This window comes from Maniola jurtina, chromosome 21 (genome assembly GCF_905333055.1).
Source record: "Maniola jurtina chromosome 21, ilManJurt1.1, whole genome shotgun sequence".
In the NCBI taxonomy this organism is placed as follows: domain Eukaryota; kingdom Metazoa; phylum Arthropoda; class Insecta; order Lepidoptera; family Nymphalidae; genus Maniola; species Maniola jurtina.
In genome coordinates this window covers 648,185-673,078 of record NC_060049.1, presented here as the reverse complement: position 1 = coordinate 673,078, position 24,894 = coordinate 648,185, and the positions used below count along the sequence as shown (strand labels likewise).

General features: G+C 35.9%; 1 protein-coding gene across 1 annotated transcript in view; it reads left to right on the top strand.

The window, feature by feature from the left end:
• The first annotated feature begins 9,151 nt into the window (after positions 1-9,151).
• The window catches only part of LOC123876132 (allatostatin-A), a 40,842-nt gene continuing 25,099 nt past the window's right edge, over positions 9,152-24,894 (top strand). Inside the window, exon 1 of the mRNA XM_045922286.1 lies at positions 9,152-9,228. The gene's annotated coding sequence lies outside the window, so the exon portion shown is untranslated. The remainder of the gene's footprint in view (positions 9,229-24,894) is intronic.

Here is a 24,894-nt window from a genome sequence, read left to right as displayed (position 1 = left end):
TTCTTGACAGACGGACGGACGGACAGACACAGACAGACAACAAAGTGATCCTATAAAGGTTCCGTTTTTCCTTTTGAGGAACGGAACCCTAAAAGGACCCCGGATGGGTTCGAAACTAGTCGGGCTTGCATCGACTAAATGCGTGAGTATAGCTGTAACAATCTATAGACCGTACTTATAATGGTTGAAAGTGTCAATTAGAATATACGTAGACTCTGGTAAATAATTTTTTTGCCGCCATTTTCCCTGGATATAGGTTGAATGCGTGTGCGTGTTAAAGCTCGAATGAACCAATAAAAGAACCCGAATTAATTCTCCTTTATTCCTTAGTCCTTCACAAATCTCCGGCAGAGTAATCCAGTTAGCCAATTAGGTTCTTATTTAGTGGGCATTATAGGCTAGCCCGTAGGATTGAGCATTACTTAATTAGGAGCTTTGATAGGTGGCGCAGATAAACGCTGGATATAGACTATAGGTACAGTACAAGGACAGGCACAGTAGTCCGACGCTTTTTGTTTTGTCTGACGAATTTTATTCGAATCCCGTTGTCCCCGTCAACGGGGACACTAGCGGGTTAGCGGGGACAACGGGACTACACGTGGGGTCTACACGACGACCACATCAACTTTACCATAGGTACAGCTTGTAACCAGAACGCTAGCAAAAACAAAAACAGGTGATGCTACTGATGATTACTGATAAAATACGATACAAAAATTACGTTTTTTTAAAGGATCTTGTATTTTTAAAAGTTCTCAGTATATATTGCAAATAAAAAATCTGATTGACGCTATAGGTCAACGTACGTTCCGTAAATAGGTCACTCGAAGTCGATGCCGGTGGGGCATAGACCCGAGTTTTGCACGCTGTATACCATGCGGGTTTGAAAAATACTAAATCACTAAAACTACAAGATAAGGCAAATGGTTATTGGCATTGTACTATGCCTAAGTTTTTGCTAGCATTATGGTTACACTCTGTATACACGGCAACTTCATAGATCTAATATTATGTAGAGAAGAACAACGTACTGTCATTTTTTACTTGTATATTCACGTTTCCGTAGTAAGTATTTCATTATGGATCTTCCAACCTTCTTACGATATATTGGCAATAAGCTTATGTGAACGAGTTGCATGAATTGGGGACTTATGAAAATTTTATACAATGCATAATTTTTCCTCTGACAATGCCACGATTCGTTCCAGTGAGCGCGTGAACAAACATAATATTGCGATACTTGAGTGATTGACGGACAAACCTATTGACGAACTACTTGCTCGTGGCTTTTTTTCCGTGAGGAAAATCCGTCATTGATACCACCGGCCACGGAGGAGCACAGTGGTTATGTCGAACTCTGGTAACAACTTGGTAATCAGAGTTCGACATAATCTTATTTCATTTTTTTTTCTTTTTTTAAAAAGAATATTAGCCATGCTAATCATGACTAATATTGCCCTTTCCCCTCCAATAAAGAGTAAAGCTTGTGCCAGGAGTGGGTACGACAATAGTGCAACGGGTGGAGTTTGAACCGCGCCGACCTTTCGGAATTCAGTCCGCTCCTCAACCGTAGAGCTATTGAGGCTCTAATAATAATCACTGTGCTCCCCCGTGTAAGCTGCCTAGAGTGGTTCATTATTTTTTAATGTCGAACGAATCCACGCGCTAGATACAAAAGCCATAAACTGTAGTTACTCTCTATGTCCAGCAGTGAATGTCTACCGGTTGATACCGATAATTTAGTCATAGTTATAATCATTTAATGTTCATAATATACATTATACATTATTTATTTTATAACATTGGCCAGCCTTAGCGGCCGTGTGTATCATCACAAAGCTGCCCAGAGTGGTTCATTATTGTTTAATGTCGAACGAATCCACGTGCTAGAAACAATAGCTATGAACTGTAGTTATTCGCAAACTAAGCGCTTTTGCGACTCCACTAACTATCTACTTCTATTCAGCTTTTTGAGTTTTGAATACGGTTGACGTGGAACGTGTTTGTATTTTTAACCCCCGACCCAAAAAGAGGGGTGTTATAAGTTTGACGTGTGTATCTGTGTATCTGTGCATCTGTGTATCTGTCTGTCGCATCGTAGCTCCTAAACTAATGAACCGATTTTAATTTAGTTTTTTTGTTTGAAAGGTGGCTTGATCGAGAGTGCTCTTAACTATAATCCGAGAAAATCGGTTCAGCCGTTTGAAAGTTATCAGCTCTTGTCTAGTTTCTGTAACCTTCATTTGTCGGGGGTGTCTTAAATTTTAATTTAGGTACACTTGTGTTAAGAGGCATGATACAGTATGGATGGCGGTTAGAGCTTGGATCCCTAAACGAAGGTTCGAATTCCGGGCAATACTAGTTTTTTGTGTGGGTTGCTTGGTACAGGTCACTTTAATGATAAGGTCGCCCTTTATTTGTAATTGTATCCTGTGTTTTTTATTTATTTTTAGGGTTCGGTACCTCAAAAGGAAAAAAGGAATCCTTATTTATAGGAATACTTTATTCTGTCTGTCGTGACTGACAAGAAAACCAGGGTACTTTCTATTGAAATAGAATCATGAAATTTGACAGATAGGATAGATACTATTTGATTTGAAGCTTCATCTTGTATGCTTGCTTGCTCCCATCAGAAGACATAGGTCCCTTTTTATCCCGAAAAAACAAAAAAAAAACACCTCAATAAAAACCTATGTTCAGGCAGACGAACCCGTGGGCATTATCTAGTAAATAATAAGAAGAACAGGCAAGACGTCAGGTGACTTTTACAACAAGACCGCTTCACCTCGTGTTTCCTATGCATATTTATGAGAAAAAACTTTGATTGGCAAAGTATTGGTTCATAACTTCACAACTATCTCTTCTAGCTAAGCACCTTATCATTTTACTTAACATCGTAGCTTAAAGTGAAAACAAATAATTATAAGGTTGAAATGAAATATTCATTTGATGTAAGACAACTTGTAAAGATGTTAGTCTAAATCATATGCAAGTGTAAATTAAAAATTTATAACACCCCCGACAAGTGAAGGTTACAGTAACTAGAAAAGAGCTGATAACTTTCAAACGGCTGAACCGATTTTCTTGGACTACCTATTATAGCTAAAAACACTCTCGATCAAGCCACCTTTCAAACAATAAAAACTAAATTAAAATCGGTTCATTAGTTTAGGAGCTACGATGCCACAGACAGATACACAGATACACACGTCAAACTTATACGTCACCCCTCTTTTTGGGTCGGGGGTTAAAAACACTGAAACACAAGAAACATATTTTTTTAAGGGTAACAACCCATTTACACCTTGAAAAAGGAAACGTTAACATACGAGTACAGTTTCAATTCGTGGAAAGTGGAAATATTGCCGCGGCAGGTAACAATTTATTGTTTTATTGGATTCCAGAGCAAACCTGTTTTATGAACTTGGAAACTTTTAAAATTACGTGCACCTATAACTTACGTTATTGCTTGTTGGAACGCGTGTATGTCTGTAGTTTTAACTTTGACACTGTAGGTACCTACCATGGGATTTTTTATACTAAATTTACAACCAATCCACACTATGTCCACAGCTGGACATAGGTACATATCTTCTATTTTAACCCCCGACCCAAAAAGAGGGGTATTATAAGTTTGACGTGAGTGTATGTGTATCTGTCTGTGGCATCGTAGCTCCTAAACGAATGAACCGATTTTAATTTAGTTTTTTGTTTGAAAGATGGCTTGATCGAGAGTGTTCTTAGCTATAATCGAAAAAAATCGGTTCAGCCGTTTGAAAGCTATCAGCTCTTTTCTAGTTTTCTTATAGAGGTTTTTGTGTCGGGGGTTTTTTAAATTTTAAGTTATTTATTGAAAATATAACATTGAAACTTAAAATTGGTTATTAGTGGGAGGTCCCGGATTCGATTCCCGGCAGGGGTTTGAAATTTTATAATTTCTAAAGTGGTCTGGTCTGGTAGAAGGCTTGGGCCGCGGCTAGTTACCACCCTACCGGCAAAGCCATGCCGCCAAGCGATTTAGTGTTCCGGTACGACGCCTTGTAGAAACCAAAGGGAAAACTTCCATACCCCTTCCAAGTTAGCCTACTTCTATCTTAAACTGCATCATCACTTACCACCAGGTGAGATTGCAGTCAAGGGCTAACTTATTGTCTGAATAAAAAAGAAGGCAGACATCTTTGTTTTACTCCGTAACCATAAAAATCAAAGTTCGTAGATCACGTTTCTTTAAGTAAATAAACACCATTCAGTTTTACAACTACTACATTTTCTAGTAATTAAAAGAGGGCTATTCAAGTAAATTGCCTCAAATCTCACGCAATCCTCATATTAGTCATGGTGTTACGAGGAGACACCCCATGGAGTCGGTGTAAAACAAAGTGGAATCAACTTTATGGTTATTGTGCCGTTAAGCTCTACCATACACGACCACAGTGTAAATACATCAGTAATTAAGAAAATCAAAAAACAACTGCTCTACCTGAATTTTTTTTCAAAGATAAGAACCGACTTCAGTAACCACAAACACTAAAAATAAAAAAAAATAATTTAATTTATTACCGAATATATTAAAATGCTATGTATACAAGAGTTAAATTAGTTCTATAGTTATAATCGGTTCATAATTAATTGACGGAGTAATCGCGTAATAAACATACACAAAAAACCGGCCAAGTGCTAGTCAGACTCACGCACCGAGGGTTCCGTACTCGGGTCTTTTTTCCGACATTTTAAAAACTATTATTCATAAAAATAAATAAAAATCTGTTTTAGAATGTACAGGTAAAGCTCTTTCATATGATACCCCACTTGGTAAAGTTTTCTTACTTTGAAAATTGAAAATACTTATTATTTATTTGTTTACATTTTAATTTTGTTTTTTGATTCGCGAGAGTAAAAATCTCTGAGCGAGCTAGGCTTCATTTCGTCAAGTAAATAAGTCATAATATAATTGAGTAAGACAGACAAACTTTCGCATTTATATTATTAAAGCATAAAAGAATGATACATTTCCCTAATAAATAATAGTTACTAATAATAGCTACTTAACAAAAGACGGAGACGATAATAGTCTGTGTCTATTTTAAGGCTTTACTATATCTCTGCCCTCCATTCATAGTAAACTATTTGTAATTTTGTCACCATCCCTCGCGTAGAGTGGCCCCATCCTACGCAGTACAATTCAAGCTAGGGACTTGGTTGGTAAAAATCAGCCAAGTTCGAGTCGGCCTCGCACATGAAGGGTTCCGTACCATCGTACAAGATATACGCTCTTTTATGTAGAACACTGCAAGTCATTCTTTGTTCTTTCTTCATTTGCATTCATGTCTTCATAAAAACTGTTATAATAACAGACATTAAGCCTCGTCAGGGCGTTCGCGTTGCAAAGTAGGAACATTGGTTTAATTAAAGCTAATATTACAATTCTAGTTAATGTGATTTAGTAAATTAATTTATTCATGAACACATTTTTTTTTTGTGATGTAACCACAAATTCACGGTTTTTGGATTTATTCCTTTACTTGTGCTATAAGACCAACGGGAAGTACCCTATAGGTTTTCTTGACAGACACGACGGACGGACGGACGGACGGACAACAAAGGGTTCCGTTATTCCTTTTGAGGTACGGAACCCTAAAAACATAAAAGCTAACTCACGAACAGACCTTTGAGAATTTAATTAGAAGGCCTTTATAAGAATCTACTTAATTAAGGAAGGTAAGGCCGGATGTTTCAATAGCCAAATTATGTTTAACTCAAGAATAGAAGAGACTGGTTATCATTGAAGCTTTTTAATTACAAGTAACATTATTAACCCCCGACCCAAAAAGAGGGGTGTTATAAGTTAAACGTGTGTATCTGTGTATCTGTCTGTGGCATCGTAGCTCCTAATGAACCGATTTTAATTTAGTTTTTTTTGTTTGAATGGTGGCTTGATCGAGTGTTCTTAGCTATAATCCAAGAAAATCGGTTCAGCCGTTTGAAAGTTATCAACTCTTTTCTAGTTACTGTAACCTTCACTTGTCGGGGGTGTTATAAATTTTTAATTTACACTTGTTTTAAAACTGTGGTTCCTGATATTTCTCAATAATTATCTCTCATAAAAGGTCTGCGAAATTTCTCGATCCACACTTGGCTAGCGTAGTCATCTATGGCCTAACCCTTCACTTTCTGAGAGCCCCGCGTTCAGGCAGTGGGTCGGCGGCGTTGGGTTGGGATGACGAAGTATATAGTGTGAATGGATCCACCCTCTACTCCAAGAGGATCTGCGTAGTATGCCGTAGCTAATGTAGTGGGATGGGACCACCAACACATGAAATACTAGTACATCATATTATCGCTACCCATCATATCATACTACGTAACCTAAATTTACAAGTCTAAATTAAAAATTTATAACACCCCCGACAAGTGAAGGTTACAGTAACTCGAAAGGAGCTGATAACTTTCAAACGGCTGAACCGATTTTCTTCGATTATAGCTAAGAACACTCTCGATCAAGCCACCTTTCAAACAAAAAAACTAAATTAAAATCGGTTCATTAGTTTTGGAGCTACGATGCCATAGACAGATACATAGATATACACGTCAAACTTATAACATCCCTTTTTTTGGGTCGGGGGTTAAAAAAGCTTTTCATCAAAGTTAATACTAGAGGATGCCCGCGGCTTCGCCCGCTTGGATTTCGTTTTTTTTAAAATCCCGTAGGAACCCTTTGATTTTCCGGGATAAAAAGTAGCCTATGTCCTTCCCCGGGATGTATCCCATGTCTGTACCAAATTTCATTAAAATCGGTTCAGTGGTTGGGCCGTGAAAACGTAGCAGACAGACAGACAGACAGACACACTTTTGCATTTATAATATTAGTATGGATTATAATAAGTTTATGTTTTCATTACTATAAAATTGTAGTTTGACGTACCCAACCGTCCACAACGTGGGAGTATGAAAGTTATCTGTCCTAAAACTCAAGGGTCAATTAATAATACAACAATGGGTATAAAGTTTGATTCCCGGCTGTAATAGAACGCGAAGGCGTGCCAGCCCACGTGTGGGCCTTCTGCTACCTACAAAGAATGTTATGTAGGTACCACAAAGTGGTTCCGACATCAATAGTGCGTACTAACCAAGTCTTTAACCATAATATCCCAAAGATATTATATAACTTCCCGAGAGGCAAAGCAATACAATTATAATTTTAAAAAGTGAAGACCAATTCGTATGCTTGTGTACGTGACTCATAGAATCTGACTAAGTGCAATTTTACTGGCAACTAGATGATGCCCGCGACTTCATCCGCGTAGATTTAAAAATCCCGTCGGAACTCTTTCGTTTTCTGGGACAAAAAGTTGCCTATGCCAATTTCCGGGACGCAAGCTATCTCGGTCCCTTTCATATTAATCGGTTAAACGGACGGGGCTTTAAGAATCCCGTGGCAACTCTTAGGTTTTCCGGGCTAAAAAGTGCCTGTGTCCTTCCCTGGGATGTAAGCTAAATCTGTACCAAATTTCATCAAAATTGATAAATCTGTTGGGTCGTGAAAAGCTAACAGACAGACAGACAGAACACCTTCGCATTTATAATATTAATAGTATGGAAGTATGGATATTGTCGTGAGACACCCTCGCGCGTGAGAAATACCAGTACAGAGTACCAGGGTTGCTCCATCTATGCAAAAAATTGGTTGTCTGTAAAGTCGGTTTACTGACGATAGTTGAACGTGACAACAAAGGCCGATTGTGCTTCTTTGTCGCTCGTTCCGCGCTCTCGCTTGCACTTCAAGCCTTACATGGAACGCCTCAGAGCGAGGTAACGCCGCATGAGTCATGTTTTTTCGTGCGTGCAGCCGGCTCTATCGAATTATAAGACGTTGTCACGTCAAAATAACTCGATCTATTGCTGCGTTGTGGTGTGATTGAAACACGAATCATCTAACATTTTCGCATTTATAAATTAAGTTGTATAGGATATGCCAAATAATTAATAAACCCACAAAAATAACATGTTAGTATGACGTAAATGCGTAGGTATTTATTTACTATAAATATTAAATATTATCCGCGTAAATATACGGCAATCATATAACACTACAAAATTAATTTAGGCTCGTCCCATAAATTAATGTTATCTGAATTTATGGTGCTCGATAAACTACCATCTATTACCGACTTGTGTTCCCATATTGATTAATGTTCGGCATAAAGGATTCGATTTTCTGTTACCTAACAAATTATTTAATTTTAATTTAAAATTAAATAAAAATAATAATATGCAGCTCGACTAATAAAAACACTACTACAAATAACGAATATTTTGTTTATCTTAAAACTAGAGATCTTGAGATGATTTCGAAAAATCTAACGGGATCTTTAATAAATCCAAGTTCACATAATATTTGCCTTAACCTATTTTCTCTCCCTGGTTTTTTAGTACTTAGGTGTGGTGCATCAAAATTTATGGAACAATATATGAAACATGCACATGCATGCGCAGGAAATGCAAGCAATACACACCACTACCACGCAACACCACACAAATCCATTAAAACACACTCTACGCATATTTATTTTTAACCCCCGAGCCAAAAAGAGGGGTGTTATAAGTTTGACGTGTCTACCTGTTTATCTGTGTATCTGTCTGTGGTATCGTCGCTCCTAAACTACTGAACCGATTTTAATTCAGTTTTTTTTTGTTTGAAAGGTGGCTTGATCGAGTGTTCTTAGCTATAATCTAAGAAAATCGGTTCAGCTGTTTGAAAGTTATCAGCTCTTTTCTAGTTACTGTAACGTTCGTTTTGTCGGGGGTGTTCTAAATTTTTAATTTACACTTGTAATTCCAACACATATCTTCAGGAGACTTTAAAATGCATTACTGCAAAGTGAAATTGTTGACTCTTGCCCTAAAGACTTTCGCTTTGCAATTATGCATTTTAAAGTCTCCTGAAGATATGTTTTAGAACTTGCGTAGAGTGTGTTTTAGTGGATTTGTGTGGTGTTGCGTGGTGGTGATGCGTATAACATGCTTTTTCTGGCTCCACGGCACTCACCACTGCGCCGGAGGTCGTCAAAAGGCCGAGGATAGGTATAGGGAACCCTTGAAGTTCAACAAGTGATCAGCCCCTCCCATGGGCGGCTATATAAGGCCGGGATAACCTGTACCACGCAGTTAGTGCCGCGAGCGCGTTGAGTCGTATGCTGCGTAACAGGTCGTCTCAGCGCTGCCTAGCACGTAAGTCCAACTTTTGTTATACTTTGCAGACTAACTTTTAACTAGAAACAAGATAAATCAAGCTTTCATGAGTCAAAAAGGCCGAGAAAATAAAGTTTTCAGCGATTTAAAGGCAGTTTGTAGCATCTAAGTCAAACTTTTGTCTCGATTTTCAGATTCACTTGTATTTAAAAACAAGAAAAATCCAAAGTTTTATAAATCAAAAATGCAGAAAAGAATGATTTCAATGATAAAAAGACAACTTAGTTGCACGTTGAACTTTTCTCGTACTTTGCAATCTTATTTTTATTTAAAAACAAGATAAATCAACCTTTATTGAGTCAAAAACGCCAAAAAAATTAAGTCTTCAGCGATTTAAACGCAGTTTTCAGCATCTAAGTCAAACTTTTGTCTCGCTTTTCAGATTTAATTTTATTAAAAAAAAAGAAGATAAATCCAAAATTTTATAAATCAAAAAGGCGAAAAAGTTTTCAATGATTAAAAAGCAGCTTGTATTGTAGCACGTAAGTCGAACTTTTCTTGTGCTTTGCAAAGTTAAACTTTTATTTAAAAATAAGATAAATAAAAATTTTTAATAATCAAAAGGCCGAGAAATAAGTTTTCAGCTATTAAAAGGCAACTTGTAGTATGTAAGTCGTTGTGTCATACTTTTCAGCCTTACTTTTATTTAATACAAGATAAATCAAAAGTTATATAAACAATAGAAAAGAAAAATAGCTTTTTGACAGTTCTTCAGAAACTTTGCAAACTTATTTTGATAAATAAGATAAATCAATCTTTTGTGAATCAAAAAGGCCGAGTAAATTAAGTTTTCGGCTATTAAAAGACAGCTTGTGTATTTCAATCGAACTTGTGTCATACTTTTCAGACTTACTTTTAGTGTTAGGACTTTTTTTCAATAAATTCAGTGTTTTTTCTAAGACCAAATAACAGGGGCATCCATGACTAAAAATATAGGGGTCTAAAATATGAAAACTTAGCTAAGGCAGTACGTAATTGGAAGTTTTACAATACTGTTCAAAGAACTATTCTCACTTTTCGATTAATTAATTATTATAACAATTACTTATATTAATTATTAAGATTAATTAATCAACTCTTTTGTTAAAGTTATAGTACAAATCACCTGTAGAGTATATTATTAATATTTGCATGCTGAAGTTTCAGTAAATATGCAGGGACTATTTAGATAATACTTTGTAAGCCACCCATATTTAGCAAATAAATTTTCAATTTCAATTAACACGTAAGTCCAACTTTCATTCTTTTTCTGTACTTGTCAGTGCTTTTTCGTTATAAAAACTGCGGTATTTTTAACAAAAATAAGTATAAGAAAAGAAAAATAAGTCGACTGTAGTTAATACTTTAATTAAAAAGTGTATGCGACTAGTTTGCATGACTGATAAAGTTTCCGAGAGAATCTTGATTTCCCATAAGAAATTATGGAAGCAATCTTTATTTTACTTTTACAAAGTTGTTATTAGTAGTACTTGGTATATTTAATAATAATTATTAACTGTAAGAGAGAAGTAACTTTATTGACTCTTTGAATAAATTATTAAAACGTTTTGCACTAATTTAGAAAAAAGTATTAAATTCATTTTCCTAACATTATTATTGGCAATATTGTGACCATTTGATTTAAAACTAGATTTGAGTGTTTAAAATCCCGTGGGAACTCTTTTATTTCCGGGGCCAAAAGAAGCCTAGGTCCTTAGCCGGGATACAAGCTATCTCTGTATATACCTCTCATCAAAATCGATGAGACGGGTAAGTCATAAAGAGTAAGTTATGTCCAAGAATCTCAAGAACTCTGTATCAAACGTCAAAATCTGTGAAACGCATGGGCCGTGAAAAGGTAAAAGACCAATTACAGACAGACACATTGTCGCATTTATAAAATACTGGTAGGGATCCATGTATGAATTTCGCATGAGTTAATAGGAATAATAATAAAGATCCGTTCATCCGTCGGTACTAATGGCTTCCGTAGCACACTCGTAGCAGCGTAGCACCCAATTTCAAAAAGCTCGATGATTTAATGAAATATTTTTTTACGTTACAATAACTTCTGCGATGCCAATTTATTGCCTGACGGGAGCGACTAACTAAATAATTATAAAATTTTCAAGTGCTTTTTGATAAGAGTAACTATTGAGTGAGTAGAGTTGAAAAATTAAAATTAAATCGATAGTCTGTAGATAGTAAAAATATTTAGCTTGTAGAGTTACCTGTGCCTATGTTTTTAAACAATGAATTTATTCATTTATTTGTTTTTACAAAAAATCTTAAAATCTCTTTACAAAATGTGCTGGGAATTAAATTTTCAAAACCTGTATCTCAGGTTTTTCCTTATTTTTTAAGATTAAAATAATAAAAAATATATTCTTTCTCTACTCAATGAGCTCTAAGCAATGATAGGGTAAGAATTTTTTTTCGGGTACTCTTTCATCTATCGGATCCCTGAAAAATAATTTAATTGAATTTTTTATTCCATATTTGGTTTTGGGTCAACTTTCGACACCATACATCAAAATTTCAGGCTTGTAACTCGTTTCGTTTACAAGCTAGAGACCTGTGACACGACAGACAGACAGCAGAGTGACATTAATAGGGCTCTGTTTTTACTTTTTGGGTACGGAGCCCTAAAAACCAGATGCAGTCCGCAAAAATTTTTGTTTAGGTTTAAATTTTTGTATTGACTCGTATACTGCGTAGTTACATAATATGAGGTGTCGTCTAGATTCCTCCGACATCAATGAGTGTCATTGTCAGATACACATTTATATACACGCATATGTAATATCATGTCTCTTATTTATTAGATTCTACGTGTTTCTCATAAGCCACTGTAAAATTAACTCATAATACTCGTATGAGACAAAACAATATTGAGAACTCGGTGACAAACTTCAGTTTTGTGGAACCCGAGTTTTAATTAAATAATTTTCTCATTTTGCCGTGAGTACATATAGTATTATAATTTTGTAATTGGTTGAATATATAGCAATTGTTCGTTTCGCAATTACTTGGTTATATGATAAAGTTTCGCAAGAGGAATTTCGGCACCCCCGAAATTCCTTAACTAGATTCAAAACTCGATATTACAACCGCAAAGCATCGTAATTCGTAAAGGTCTACCCATTATCATCATCATGATCAACTTTTTGCCAGCCCACTACTGAGAATGGGTATCTTCTCAGAATGCGACTTTAGGAGATAGTCTGCCACGCTGGCCGAGTGCGAATTGGCAGACTTCACACACCATTGAGAGCATTATGAAGAATTCTCAGGCATGTAGGTTTCCACACGATTTTTTCCTTCATCGTTAAAGGACGTGATATTTTACTTTGGAAAAAAAGAAAAAATCTTAGAGGTGCGTGCCCGGGATTGAACCCTTGATCTCCCAAACAGAATGGACACGTCTTAACCAACGTTACAATCGCCGCTTTTTTTTTTTCAAAGTCAAAATTTCAAAGCCTTTGGCCAAAGTAGTGATGGACTATAACCTAAAGTCCTAAACCATTCTCATTCCAAGTGGAGACCTGTGCTCAGTAGTAGATCGGTGATAGCCTGAGATGAACAAGATGATAAAGCAGTCTATCCTTTCTAAGTAGTCTATTCTAAGAAGTTACAACCTAGGAGGGGTTATTGTATAAAAATAAGCATTACTTTCTTGTTTTTAGTGTTCCGTCCCTCAAAAAGCAAAAAGGGAACCCTTATAGGATTACTTCGTTGTCTGTCTGTCTATCAAGAAGTCTAAACGGTACTTACCGTTGACCTAAAATCAAGGGCACGTAGAGCGGAAAATTCGAAAACCGTGAATATGTGGTTACATCTCAAAAAAACGTGGTCATTAACAAATAATTAGTATTTTCAACTTTCAAAGTTGTACTAAGTGCGGTATCATATTATGAAAAGGCTTTTCCTGTACATTCTAAAGCGATTTTTATTTATTTTTATGCATAATAGTTTTTGATTTATCGTGCAAAATGTCGAAAAAATACCCGACTACAGAACTCTCGGTGCGCGAGTCTGACTCACACTTGTCCAGTTTTTTCTGTTAGATATTTTATTTTCAACTTCAGTACGTCATAAAACGGATAATAAGATAATCCTCTAGCACTTGGCTAAAGATAAAAATACTTAGTCTTCCATTGAAAGAAAAATAAAAATTGTTTCCTGCTTAACTACTATTTTTATACGTTTTATAAAAAATGCAATTCTCTTTTATTTCTTTAATTCAAAAGATTGAAAATTGTCGATATTCTTAACTTCGCTTATCTTAATGAGACCTTCTGAATCGTTTGGAATTCATTACTTACTAACTGTTCTTGACAGTTCTTGGAAAACTAGAATAATATCTCAATATTTCGATGAAAAGTACAGTTAACAGGGGTCTCTCCGTCACTAATTATTCCTTACAATCGTAGTTTGATTCTCATTTGAACATTAAGCAACCGAATTCATATAAATCGGTCAAACGGATGGGCCTTTATGAATCCCGTGGGAACGGTTTGATTATCCGGGATAAAAAGTAGCTTATTTCTGTCCCCAGGATGTAAGCTAACTCTGTACCTTATCAATATCGGTTAAATTGTTAGGCCGTGAAAAGCTAGCAGATAGATACACACACAGGCAGACATACAGACAGACAGACACACTTTCCCATTTATATATAGTATTTAGTAAATACTAGCTGATGCCCGCAAGTTCGTTCCTGTGGAAATAGATTTTTGAAAATCCCGTATGAACTCATTTATTTTCCGGGATAAAAAGTAGTCTATGTGTTATTCCAGGGTATAATCTATCTCCATTCCCAGCCAAATTCGTCCAGTAGTTTTTGCGTGAAAGAGTAACAAACATTCATACATCCATCCATAAATCCATCCATACATCCATCCATACATACAAACTTTCGCGTTTAAAATATTAGTAGGATGGATAGTGTGGATATGGATAAAACCAGTGATCATGACCCACAGTCGTAGTTCACAGCGGATGCAATAGCTTCTGCAACATTTCCTTACCCCGATATCCGCCACCGTTTCCTTTATAGCACACTATGTTTATGGAGTTTTCTGTTTCAACCTTGACAACATATATCCAGAATGTATCATCTCTAAAAATGCTGTCTTATTCTTTTGAAATATAACAAAACTAGCTGATGCCCGCGACTTCGATCACGTGAATATAGGTGTTTAATAATTCCGTGGGAACTCACTGATATTCCGGGATAAAAAGTAGACTTTGTGTTAATCCAGGATATAATCTATCTCCCTTTCAAATTTCAGCCAAATCCGTTCAGTTGTTTTTGCGTGAAAGAGTTAACAAACATACATGCATCCATCCATGCTACAAATATTAGCGGGATAACCACATTGACACCTTTTTTTATTTTACTTTAAATTCAGATACAAGTTAGCCCTAGACTGCAATCTCACCTGGTGGTAAGTGATGATCCAGTTTAAGATGAAAACGGGCTAACCTGGAATGGGTATGGCTGTTTTCACTAAGCCCATAGCTCATTGGTTTCCACACGGCATCGTACCGGAACGCTAAATCGCTTGACGGCACAGCTTTGCCGGTAGGGTTGTAACTAGCCACGGCCGAAGCCTCCCACCAGACCAGTTCAGAAATTTAAAAATTATAAAATTTCATACCCCTGCCGGGAATCGAACCCGGGGCCTCCCACTAATAAGACTACAGCGCTTGCCATTGCGCCATGGTGGTACTTAGATTCTTTTGACAAGATTCAAAATAACGTAAAAAGGTTTAATTTAATAAAAATCTATTTCTATATTTCAAAAAGTCATGCTGTAAATTCTTGATAACTAAAATATGTGGTACCTTTCGAGGTTCCTGTACAGAGGTCAAAAATACTTATAGGTATATACTTATTGCGTGGGAGCTAAGATAAGGAATGATAAAAGGACCATCGTTTAAACTCCAATAGTCTCTTAACCTTTATATTCGCCACAGATTAGATTAGCCTTTTGGCATAAAGCTCCTTTATTTAGGTTATTTTTGAAATAACGCGAAATATGGCTTAGCGATCTGAATTGTTTTAGTGGTTTTTAGGGATCCGTATCCGAAAGGTGCCAACGGGACCCTACATAGAGATAAAGTCAAAGTCAAAATTAAAGTTATTTATTCAAAATGGGTACTATTGTGTACTTTCAAATAATGATGTAATGGGGATAAAAAAAACTAAATTAAAATTAGTCCATTCGTTTAGGAGCTACAATGCCACAGACAGATACACAGATACACACGTCAAACTTATAACACCCCTCTTTTTGGGTCGGGGGTTAAAAATAATGTTAACTTAAAACTAAAGCTACGAGGCTAAATCCAGGCAAATGAAGTAGCAAGAAAAAGCTAGTTTTTCTAGAAAGTGTAGGCAATAAGTCTTCTTTGCATAACGATGACGAAGTAGTGCTGTAAGCCTAAGTAAGCCTGCCAGACTATATATATTCCAGCTAGATATATACATGCTAAGAAGTCTACCTAAGCTTTAGATCAATGAATGAACAGAACTTTTTATGGCTTCAAACTTGTATCATAGAGACAATTTACAACTTACCTACCTACTTCTAAAGTGCTAGTCTTTTTTAACCCCCGACCCAAAAAGAGGGGTGTTATAAGTTTGACGTGTGTATCTGTGTGTCTGTGTATCTGTCTGTGGCATCGTAGCGCCTAAACGAATGAACCGATTTTAATTTACTTTTTTTATTTGAAAGGTGGCTTGATCAAGAGTGTCCTATCTATAATCCAAGAAAATCGGTTCAGCCTTTTGAAAGTTATCAGCTCTTTTCTAATTACTGTAACCTTCACTTGTCAGGGGTGTTATAAATTGAATAATTTTAAAGCAAATCATAAAATTATACCAAAAATTTGGTAACAGAAAGCCCCACTCAAAGCTCGGTAACCGCGGAATTCCGAATTCCACGCGGTTCACTAAAGCCAACAACGCCTCGTATCCTTCATTGAATAATGCGGCGGGAATTACTTCTAACCCGAATAACAAAATGGTAAACGTTATAGCAAACATAAAGTGAAACAACTTCAGTAGATCATAATTTCGATAAAAACCCTATAATTAAGTAAAACACAATCTTAAAAAAATATTATATAATACCTATAGGTACATCCTATTTAAAACAGATTATCTAAATCACTACTATAATTATTATGATTGCGAAAGTGTGTTTGTTTTTTTTTTTTGTAAATATTTGAATGGCAGCCATTTTGTTTTTTTTATTATTATTTTTGTTGTTATAAAAATATACATATTACAATTACAGACAAACTTGAAACTATAACATACTAGAGGATGCCCGCGACTTCGTCCGCGTGGATTTAGGTTTTTAAAGATCCCGTGGGAACTGTTTGATTTTCTGGGACAAAAAGTTGCCTATGTCAATTAAAGGGACGCAAGCTACCTCGGTACCTTTCATACAAATCGGTTTGACGGATGGGTATTTAGGAATCCCCTGGAAACTCTTTGATTTTCCGGGATGAAAGGTAGCCTATGTCCGTCCCCGGGATATAAGCTAACCCTGTACCAAATTTCGTCAGAATCGGTTAAACTGTTGGGCCGTGAAAAGGTAGCAGACAGACAGACAGACACACTTTCGCATTTATAATATACTAGGGGATGCCCACGGCTTCGCCCGCGTGGATTTCGATTTTTTAAATCCCGTAGGAACTCTTTGATTTTCCGGGATAAAAAGTAGCCTATGTCCTTCCCCGGGATGTATCCCAACTCTGTACCTTTCATTAAAATCAGTTCAGCGGTTGGGTCGTGAAAACGAAGCACACAGACAGACAGACAGACAGACACACTTTCGCATTTGGATTCTGTGAATTTCAAATTTATACGCATTACGGTTCACGAGATACGGCCCGTTGAAAGACAGACAGACGGGCGGACGGACAGCGGAGGCTTAGTAATAGAGTCCCGTTAGCACCTTTAGGTACGGAATGAATGAATAAATATTATACTTTTATTGTACACCACAAAATTAATAGAAAAAAACACATACACGCCCCGGAACCCTGAAAAGGAAAATATTACGTGTCAGAAGTGTCGGCATGCTGTTTTAAAAACAGTATAAACTTTCACAAGTTTTAGAGTTAAAATGCGGATATTTTGTAGTCCTAAAGTGTGCATGACAATGAATATTCAGATAACTGACCAACAGAAATGGCGGGTTTCAGAGTGAATAATATTATGTTTTATAATAAACAAGTATTACATAATATATTCGGTAATAAATTCAATTATTTTTACTTTTTAGTGTTTGTGGTTATTGAAGTCGGTTTTTATTTTATTTTTGAAAAAAAAAATATTTCTCAAATTTTAGTGGTCCCACTGTATTACAGGTGTAAATTCAAAATTTATAACACACCCGACAAGTGAAGGTTACAGTAACAAGAAAATAGTTAATAACTTTCAAACGGCTGAACCGATTTTCTTGGATAGCTAAGAACACCCTCGATTAAGCCACCTTTCAAACAAAAAAAAACTAAATTAAAATCGGTTCAGTAGTTTAGGCGCTACGATGCCACAGACAGATACACAGATACACACGTCAAACTTATAACACCCCTCTTTTTGGGTCGGGGGTTAAAAATATGCTGTACCTGGTTAAAAACCTACTGTTCACTATAAATTACACCGATCGCGAGTAATTTACTAGTAATAATCCATTGAGGAGTTCTATTCTCTATCTCCGAAGATAGTCATTAGATCTTCATCAAACTAAAATGGGACTACTTTGGAAGTGTGACCTACCAAACAAGAAAAAATTATCAAAATCGGTTCATATTTGGCGGGTAATCACGTAACAATCATACAAAAAAAACATACAGTCGAATACACAACCTCCTTCTTTTTTTGAAGTCAGTTAAAAAAGGAACTGAAGTTTTTAAAGCTGCCATTATTTATTTAACCATTTTTTTAAATTTTATATTATATCAAATTTCTCTTTGATCCTTTACAATAATTCTCATTATAAAGTTCCGAATTTCAATTTCAATATAACTTGAAAAAAATATTTGAAAGGGGATAATGAAGCCAAATATAAATTTACTGAGCCTACAGCTACCTAATATTTGAGCTTACATCTCATTTTAATCCCTTTTTCCTGAAAAACGTATATCAGATTTTAGGTCTAATGCAAACCAACGAAACAAAAAATATGCTACACTATGAAAATATACATAAACAATGTAACAATCACTACGCATATTATTTAGCGCCTTAGCTCGGCCTTATTTAAAAAAAATTGCTGGATTAATTTGTGAGATTTTTTCCGTGATTACTTATTTACGAAGACGGAGTTAAGTAAGGAAGCAAGGATTACATGATATAAAGTATACAAACTCAAAACTCAAAATCATTTATTCAAAGTAGGTACTATTGCATACCTTTTGATGGTCAGAATTGTTACATTTGTAAGATGATAATATAGTGGTGATAATAATTAATTACGTAAACTTAAATCTAAAGCTACGAGGGTTCCAAATGCGCCCAGGTCTGAGAAGAGCTTATTATGTAAGGCTTTTCACGTGATTTTTCACATGCCACCTGTGAAATAGTAGAGCGATACAGTAGTAGCGACAAAAGCAAGTGTCATCTGCACCAGACCTTATAAGGAGGCGAGAAATCTCATATCTCGAGATATTAATTTGAAAATCACAATCAGATACCACGAGAGGATTCGAGTACTTTCCAATTTCTTGAAGCATATTATTACGTCATTCAAACCTTTCTAAGTATTCTGGTCTTATATCTTTGATTAAAATTTGTTGAAAGTTTATTACAAGAAATATGAATTTAAAAAAAATATAATTCAAATTACACAAAGCACTTTTTATTAAAAAAAAATTTAGTTTCCATGGGATCTTTACAAAATCTAAATCCATGTTGACAAAGTCACTGACATTATCTAGTACAAAGATTCGCTCTTGAGAAAATTGTAAAGGACTCTTAACAGGTTTCCTCACGATGTTTTCTTTCGCCGTTAAAGCAAGTGATATTTAAGTACTTGCTTAAAAGGAACATACTAATAAGGAACTCTAATTGAATTCAAAAGAACTTGTAAAAGTCTAATTGAATAAAAATATTTTGAATTTTGAATTGAATTTTGAATTTTTTACTCGTGTACGTAGGTAGGTACTGTAGTCCGCGACAGATTGAGATGGCAATGGGGGTATGAGGCAGGGAGATGCCCCACACACCAACCCCCCCGCACTTCAACCGCGCTCCTCGATGGCCGATCTGTCGCGTTCCTACTCTAGTTTTTTTACATTGTTAACCCCCGACCCAAAAAGAGGGGTGTTATAAGTTTGACGTGTGTATCTGTGTATCTGTCTGTGGCATCGTAGTTCCTAAACCAATGAACCTATTTTAATTTAGTATTTTTTGTTTGAAAGGTGGCTTGATCGAGAGTGTTCTTAGCTATAAACCAAAAAAATCGGTTCAGCCGTTTGAAAGTTGTCAGCTCTTTTCTAGTTACTGTAACCTTTACTTATCGGGGGTGTTATAAATTTTTAATTTACACTTGTTATTTTGTAAGTATGAAGTATTACGTACTTTCGTACTTACGTAAAAAACTTAGTAGTACAGTAACGTAAAAAAAGCTACGACTCTCAAAGCGTATCTTCTATAGACTCGTCACATTAATGTACCATGAATGTCCAGAGTCCGAGGTCTTAGGCCGAAAGTTACGCACAATAGGTACGTGTGTGTCAAAATTTTCCGGGAATTATCATTGGTTGCGGACGTGATGCGATAAAACAAACACACATCAACATTACTTAGTTCCACTGAAATGGACATAAACAAGTACGCTGGAATAGGTGTGCCCACTGTTATGACTTTTGTGCCGATTCGAAGCGTCCCACCGAGCGTACACGAATTAAAATTGATATTTTATGTCAAATGGTCTTCGTGTTGTGTGTGTGTGTGTGTTTTTTTTATATGTGTTAGAATAAATCTTTAAGCCGGTTTCATCTAATTACTGTACAAACAATGCCTGCGTGTAATGGTACCATGAATACTAACTGTTTTTCCGCGCTGGTCAGCCAGTCCGATTCTTTATGCAAAAAACGAGCCAGCCTTTCTGTCACCAGATGAGGACATTTTTTCGCGGCTAAACTGTGTTACTAATACTGAGTTCCGATTCCACTCACACTATCTATATCACTACTATCATCGCCAAAATAGCGAAACCTAAATTGTGTTAAAAAACAGGTTGGCATTCGCAGGTCCAGCGTACTACTGTATTAGTAGAGGTCAGTGGGTACGACGCTAGAGAAATTATTTTTCCTTTGCACTAATACCTGGACGATTAAGAATGATAAAGCTGATTTATTTACGTTAAGTCTTCCTAGTTTTTACACATTATAAGAAAGAAAAAAAAAAGAAAGAAAAACGTTTATTTTTGAAAGTTGTGCCACACATTACTTTTATTATTTTGGTTATCCTGGCGCCTCTGATACAATTGGCATTAAAGCCAAAAGATCGGAATAAACTGTGCCATGTGGGGAACAACCCGAAAAAAGTTCCCAACTCATCAAAAATACTGTATGCCAAACACAAAAATATACAGCGCTGCCGGAACCCCGAACTTTCTATGAGTCACTAGCTATGTCCTTAATTTATTAAGAGCGACCAGCCCCATCTTCGCACGGGCAGCTTATTACAATTTTCGTAGGGATCTCTAAATGAAATATAGCCTATGTCACTCAGGAATAATATAGCTTTCTACTTGTTACTTTTACTTATTTGTAGGGGACAAACAAACTTACAAACTTTACCTCTTTATTGCTATAATAGATGTATCACCAATAACTTAAAACTAAAACATATACAATGGAAAGATTAAATTGTGAAATTTAATCTAAACTGAGAGACAATTTAGACTAGAATTCTAAACCGTAAATCGAACTTTGGACTTTTTGGTTACAAAAGTGCTCGTCGTATGTCAGAAAGGTCATCAATTCAATTCCTTCAATTGACAATAACAAAGCTTTTAGAGGACCATTCAGCAAAACCGAACAATGCCAACTCAAAATGATTTAATAATTGAGTCTATTTTGAATTTGAACCACAAAAGCTATAGAGATGATGGATCGTCACAATATCAACTTATTTTGAATGTCAAAATCAAACTCTTGATTTATTTTGTGTTTTTGTCAAAGCTTAGTGATGTAATTTTCTTTTTTACTATTTTTAACCAACTGCCCAAAAAAAAGTATGTTGTGTGAAATATTAAATCTTTTTTGGTTGATTAAATGATGGAGAGACGGCGTTGTAGGTGACGTCTTTATTTGTTGGAGGCTTATGCTCGACCCTTCTTACGGACTAACACTAATTATAATAAAATCTTATAAGCTTATTGTCTTAAGATATTTCTTAATCTAACCTAAATAATTTTGTATCGCCTTTTGTTCAAATTCAACGCGCAAGCAACCTACATATTACATGTGTTCAGGGTTCATGTTCTAAATGCTTGAACAGATTTGAATGTATGAGTAACTAGCTGATGCCCGCGACTTCGTTCGCGTGGATGTAGGTTTTTTAAAATTCCCGTGGGAACTCTTTGATTTTCCGGGATAAAAAGTAGCCTATGTGCTAATCCAGGGTATAATCTATCTCCATTCTAAATTTTTTAGTAAATTTTGTAGTTTTTGCGTGAAGGAGTAACAAACACACACACACACACACACACACACACACACACACACACACACACACACACACACACACACACACACACACACACATACAAACTTTCTCCTTTATAATATTAGTGTGATGTGATGTATAAATAGTATAGTTAGAATACCTTACGTCATCCTGAGAGACACTGGTTATAACTTTTTTGAAAAAAAAATTCAATATGGCGGCTGTATCTACATTCTGGGACCAGATACAGCTATCTTGGACCATACCAGCGCATCTGGGGGCGTCCTACATCGGAGCGCATTCCTTAGTCCGCTTAGTGGCTCCAATTATAACACTGACCGTCCACTAGCTTCTATTCTTAACTACACTATATAGCTATAATAATTCATCTTATTACAGACACAGGTTAAAACTTACGAATGTAGAGATTTAGTACATTGTAAAATTACTGTGATTTTGGTTTCAAAATTGCTAGTAATACTTTACATCTCCTGGGAGTATGATTTATTAGGGTAGTTGTCTAATTACTGACACTTATTATGTAATAAATATTGTGTTGCAATGTTGACATAAGATTAGGGCTAGCGCGAAATGGGTACCTCAGGTGAGTTCCGTTCACACACTTGGCCAGTTTTCAATAAAGCCCGATAGTGGTCTATACTCTATTAGAACCACAGTATTTATTTATAATTCTGTGATTAGAACATTAATAGTAATTAGTTTTAAGTTTATGTTATGTAATTATTTTTTTTTGTAATTAATTAATTATGTAGTTTAAGTAATTTAGTATTAATTAATATAGGTATGGGCATAGTAAAGTCAAAGTCAAAGTCAAAATCATTTTTTCAAAGTAGATACAATTGTACTCTTTTTGATGGTCGAAATTGTTTTTGTACGATATAGTGGTGATAATTAATCACGTAACTTAAAACTAAAGCTACGAGGGTTCCAAACGCGCCCAAGTCTGAGAAGAGCCCACAACAAACTCAGCCGGGTAGTAAATATTAATCTCAAAATAAAGGTAGATGCTGAACTAAATAAATTCAATTTTGCACGCCATGCTTGGCAGAATATGCGATTATACCTAATATACATATAAGAGCAATGTAATTTTTTTTTTTTCTTATAGGTTTTCATTTTTTTTTTTCCATCAAGAGTTAACTTTCACAGTAGTTTATTCAAAAAGTAATAATACAGATTTTCATAAATGTTAAAAATAATGTAAATTATAACAATGTAAATTATATTCTAGCAAATAAACACTTCTTATTCTTATTCTTTGATTTTTGGCACATGTGTTCTTATGCTCTAAGAAATATTATATCCTCACAAGTCCCAACCCTTAGCTTGTTGGTTTGGGGACCCTGTGACGTGCGGGTGTGACGTCTCCCCGCCTCATACCCAGATTGCCATGTCAACCTGTCGCAAGCTATAGGTAATTATTTATTCAAGTTAATTGCTTCCATTAAACGGCACAACATTAGAGGTACTTAATTGAATTTCAAATATTCATCAGCGTTCCAACAAGTGATTGGTGTTTTCTTTCGATATATGAAACATCAGAAATGGAAGTCTAAAACTTCACTATATTTCGATTTTCGACTCTATTTCGCGAAATTTCTCATCACTGCTTTAATTGGAAATACGGTGGAATATTGTCCTAGATTCCATTTAGTTTAAACAAACATGGTTTTGATAGCTTGTTTAATGCAAGTCATTATTATTATTGGTTTGGGTTAAATAGGGGCTGAAAGCACATGTTTGGATGAAAATTCGCAATTTTTCATCAAGTTATATCTAAGTACTAGCCGATGCCCGCGACTTCGCCCGCGTGAATTTAGGTTTTTTGAAATCCCGTGGGAACTCTTTGATTTTCCGGGATAAAAAGTAGCTTATGTGCTAATCCAGGATACTATCTATCTCCATTCTGAATTTCAGCCAAATCCGTCCAGTGGTTTTTGCGTGAAGGAGTAACAAACATACACACACACACACACACACACACACACACACACACACATACAAACTTTCGCCTTTATAATATTAGTGTGATTTTTTTTTAAGAATAACATGGCTAACATTTGAAACATGACTAACATTCCCCTTTCCCCTCCAACTAAGCGTAAAGCTGGTGCTAGGATTGGGTACGACAATAGTGCAACGGGTGGGGTTCGAATCGCCGACCTTTCGGATTTCAATCCGCTCCTATAACCGTTGAGCTATTGAGGCTTTTAAATTGGTATAATGGCTGTTATTTAAAAATGAATAAATACGTATTTTTGTCTTGTGGGAGGCTGCGGCTGTGGCTAGTTACCACCGTACTGGCAAAGCAGTGCCGCCAAGCGATTTAGCGTTCCGGTACAATGCTGTGTAGAAACCAAAGGCGTATGGATTTAATGAAAAATTGCCATACCCCTTCTAGGTTAGCCCGCTTCCATCTTAAACTGCATCATCACTTACCACCAAGTGAGATTGCAGTCACGGGCTAACTTGTATGTGAATAAATAAAAAGAAACGTGTTTCAGGATTTTCAAAAATCCCATCCCCAAGGTGCTTGTAATGAAAGGTTGTAAGCAAGCTCGTCATTTTTCAAACTGTACCTATGTATGAAAAATGGCATGAAAAAGTAGGTATGTGATTCAGGATTTTTGGAAATTGACCTCACCTAAATTTCATTTAAGCGAAGCCGTGGCGGATAAGTTAGTTCTTGGATAACCGATTCACCAATCGCGATCCCTATTATAGCGAAAGTATGTTTGTTTGTTGATATATTGGTTTGTCCTTCAATCACGCTACAACACTGCAAACAGATCAGCATAATTTATTGCATGGTTATAGAGAAAGACCTGGAGAGTGAGTTGACATAGGCTAGTTATTATCCCAGAAAATCATAGAGTTCCCACGCGATTAAAAAAAAAATAATCTAAGCGGACGAATAAGTTAATCAAATATAAATAAGAATATAG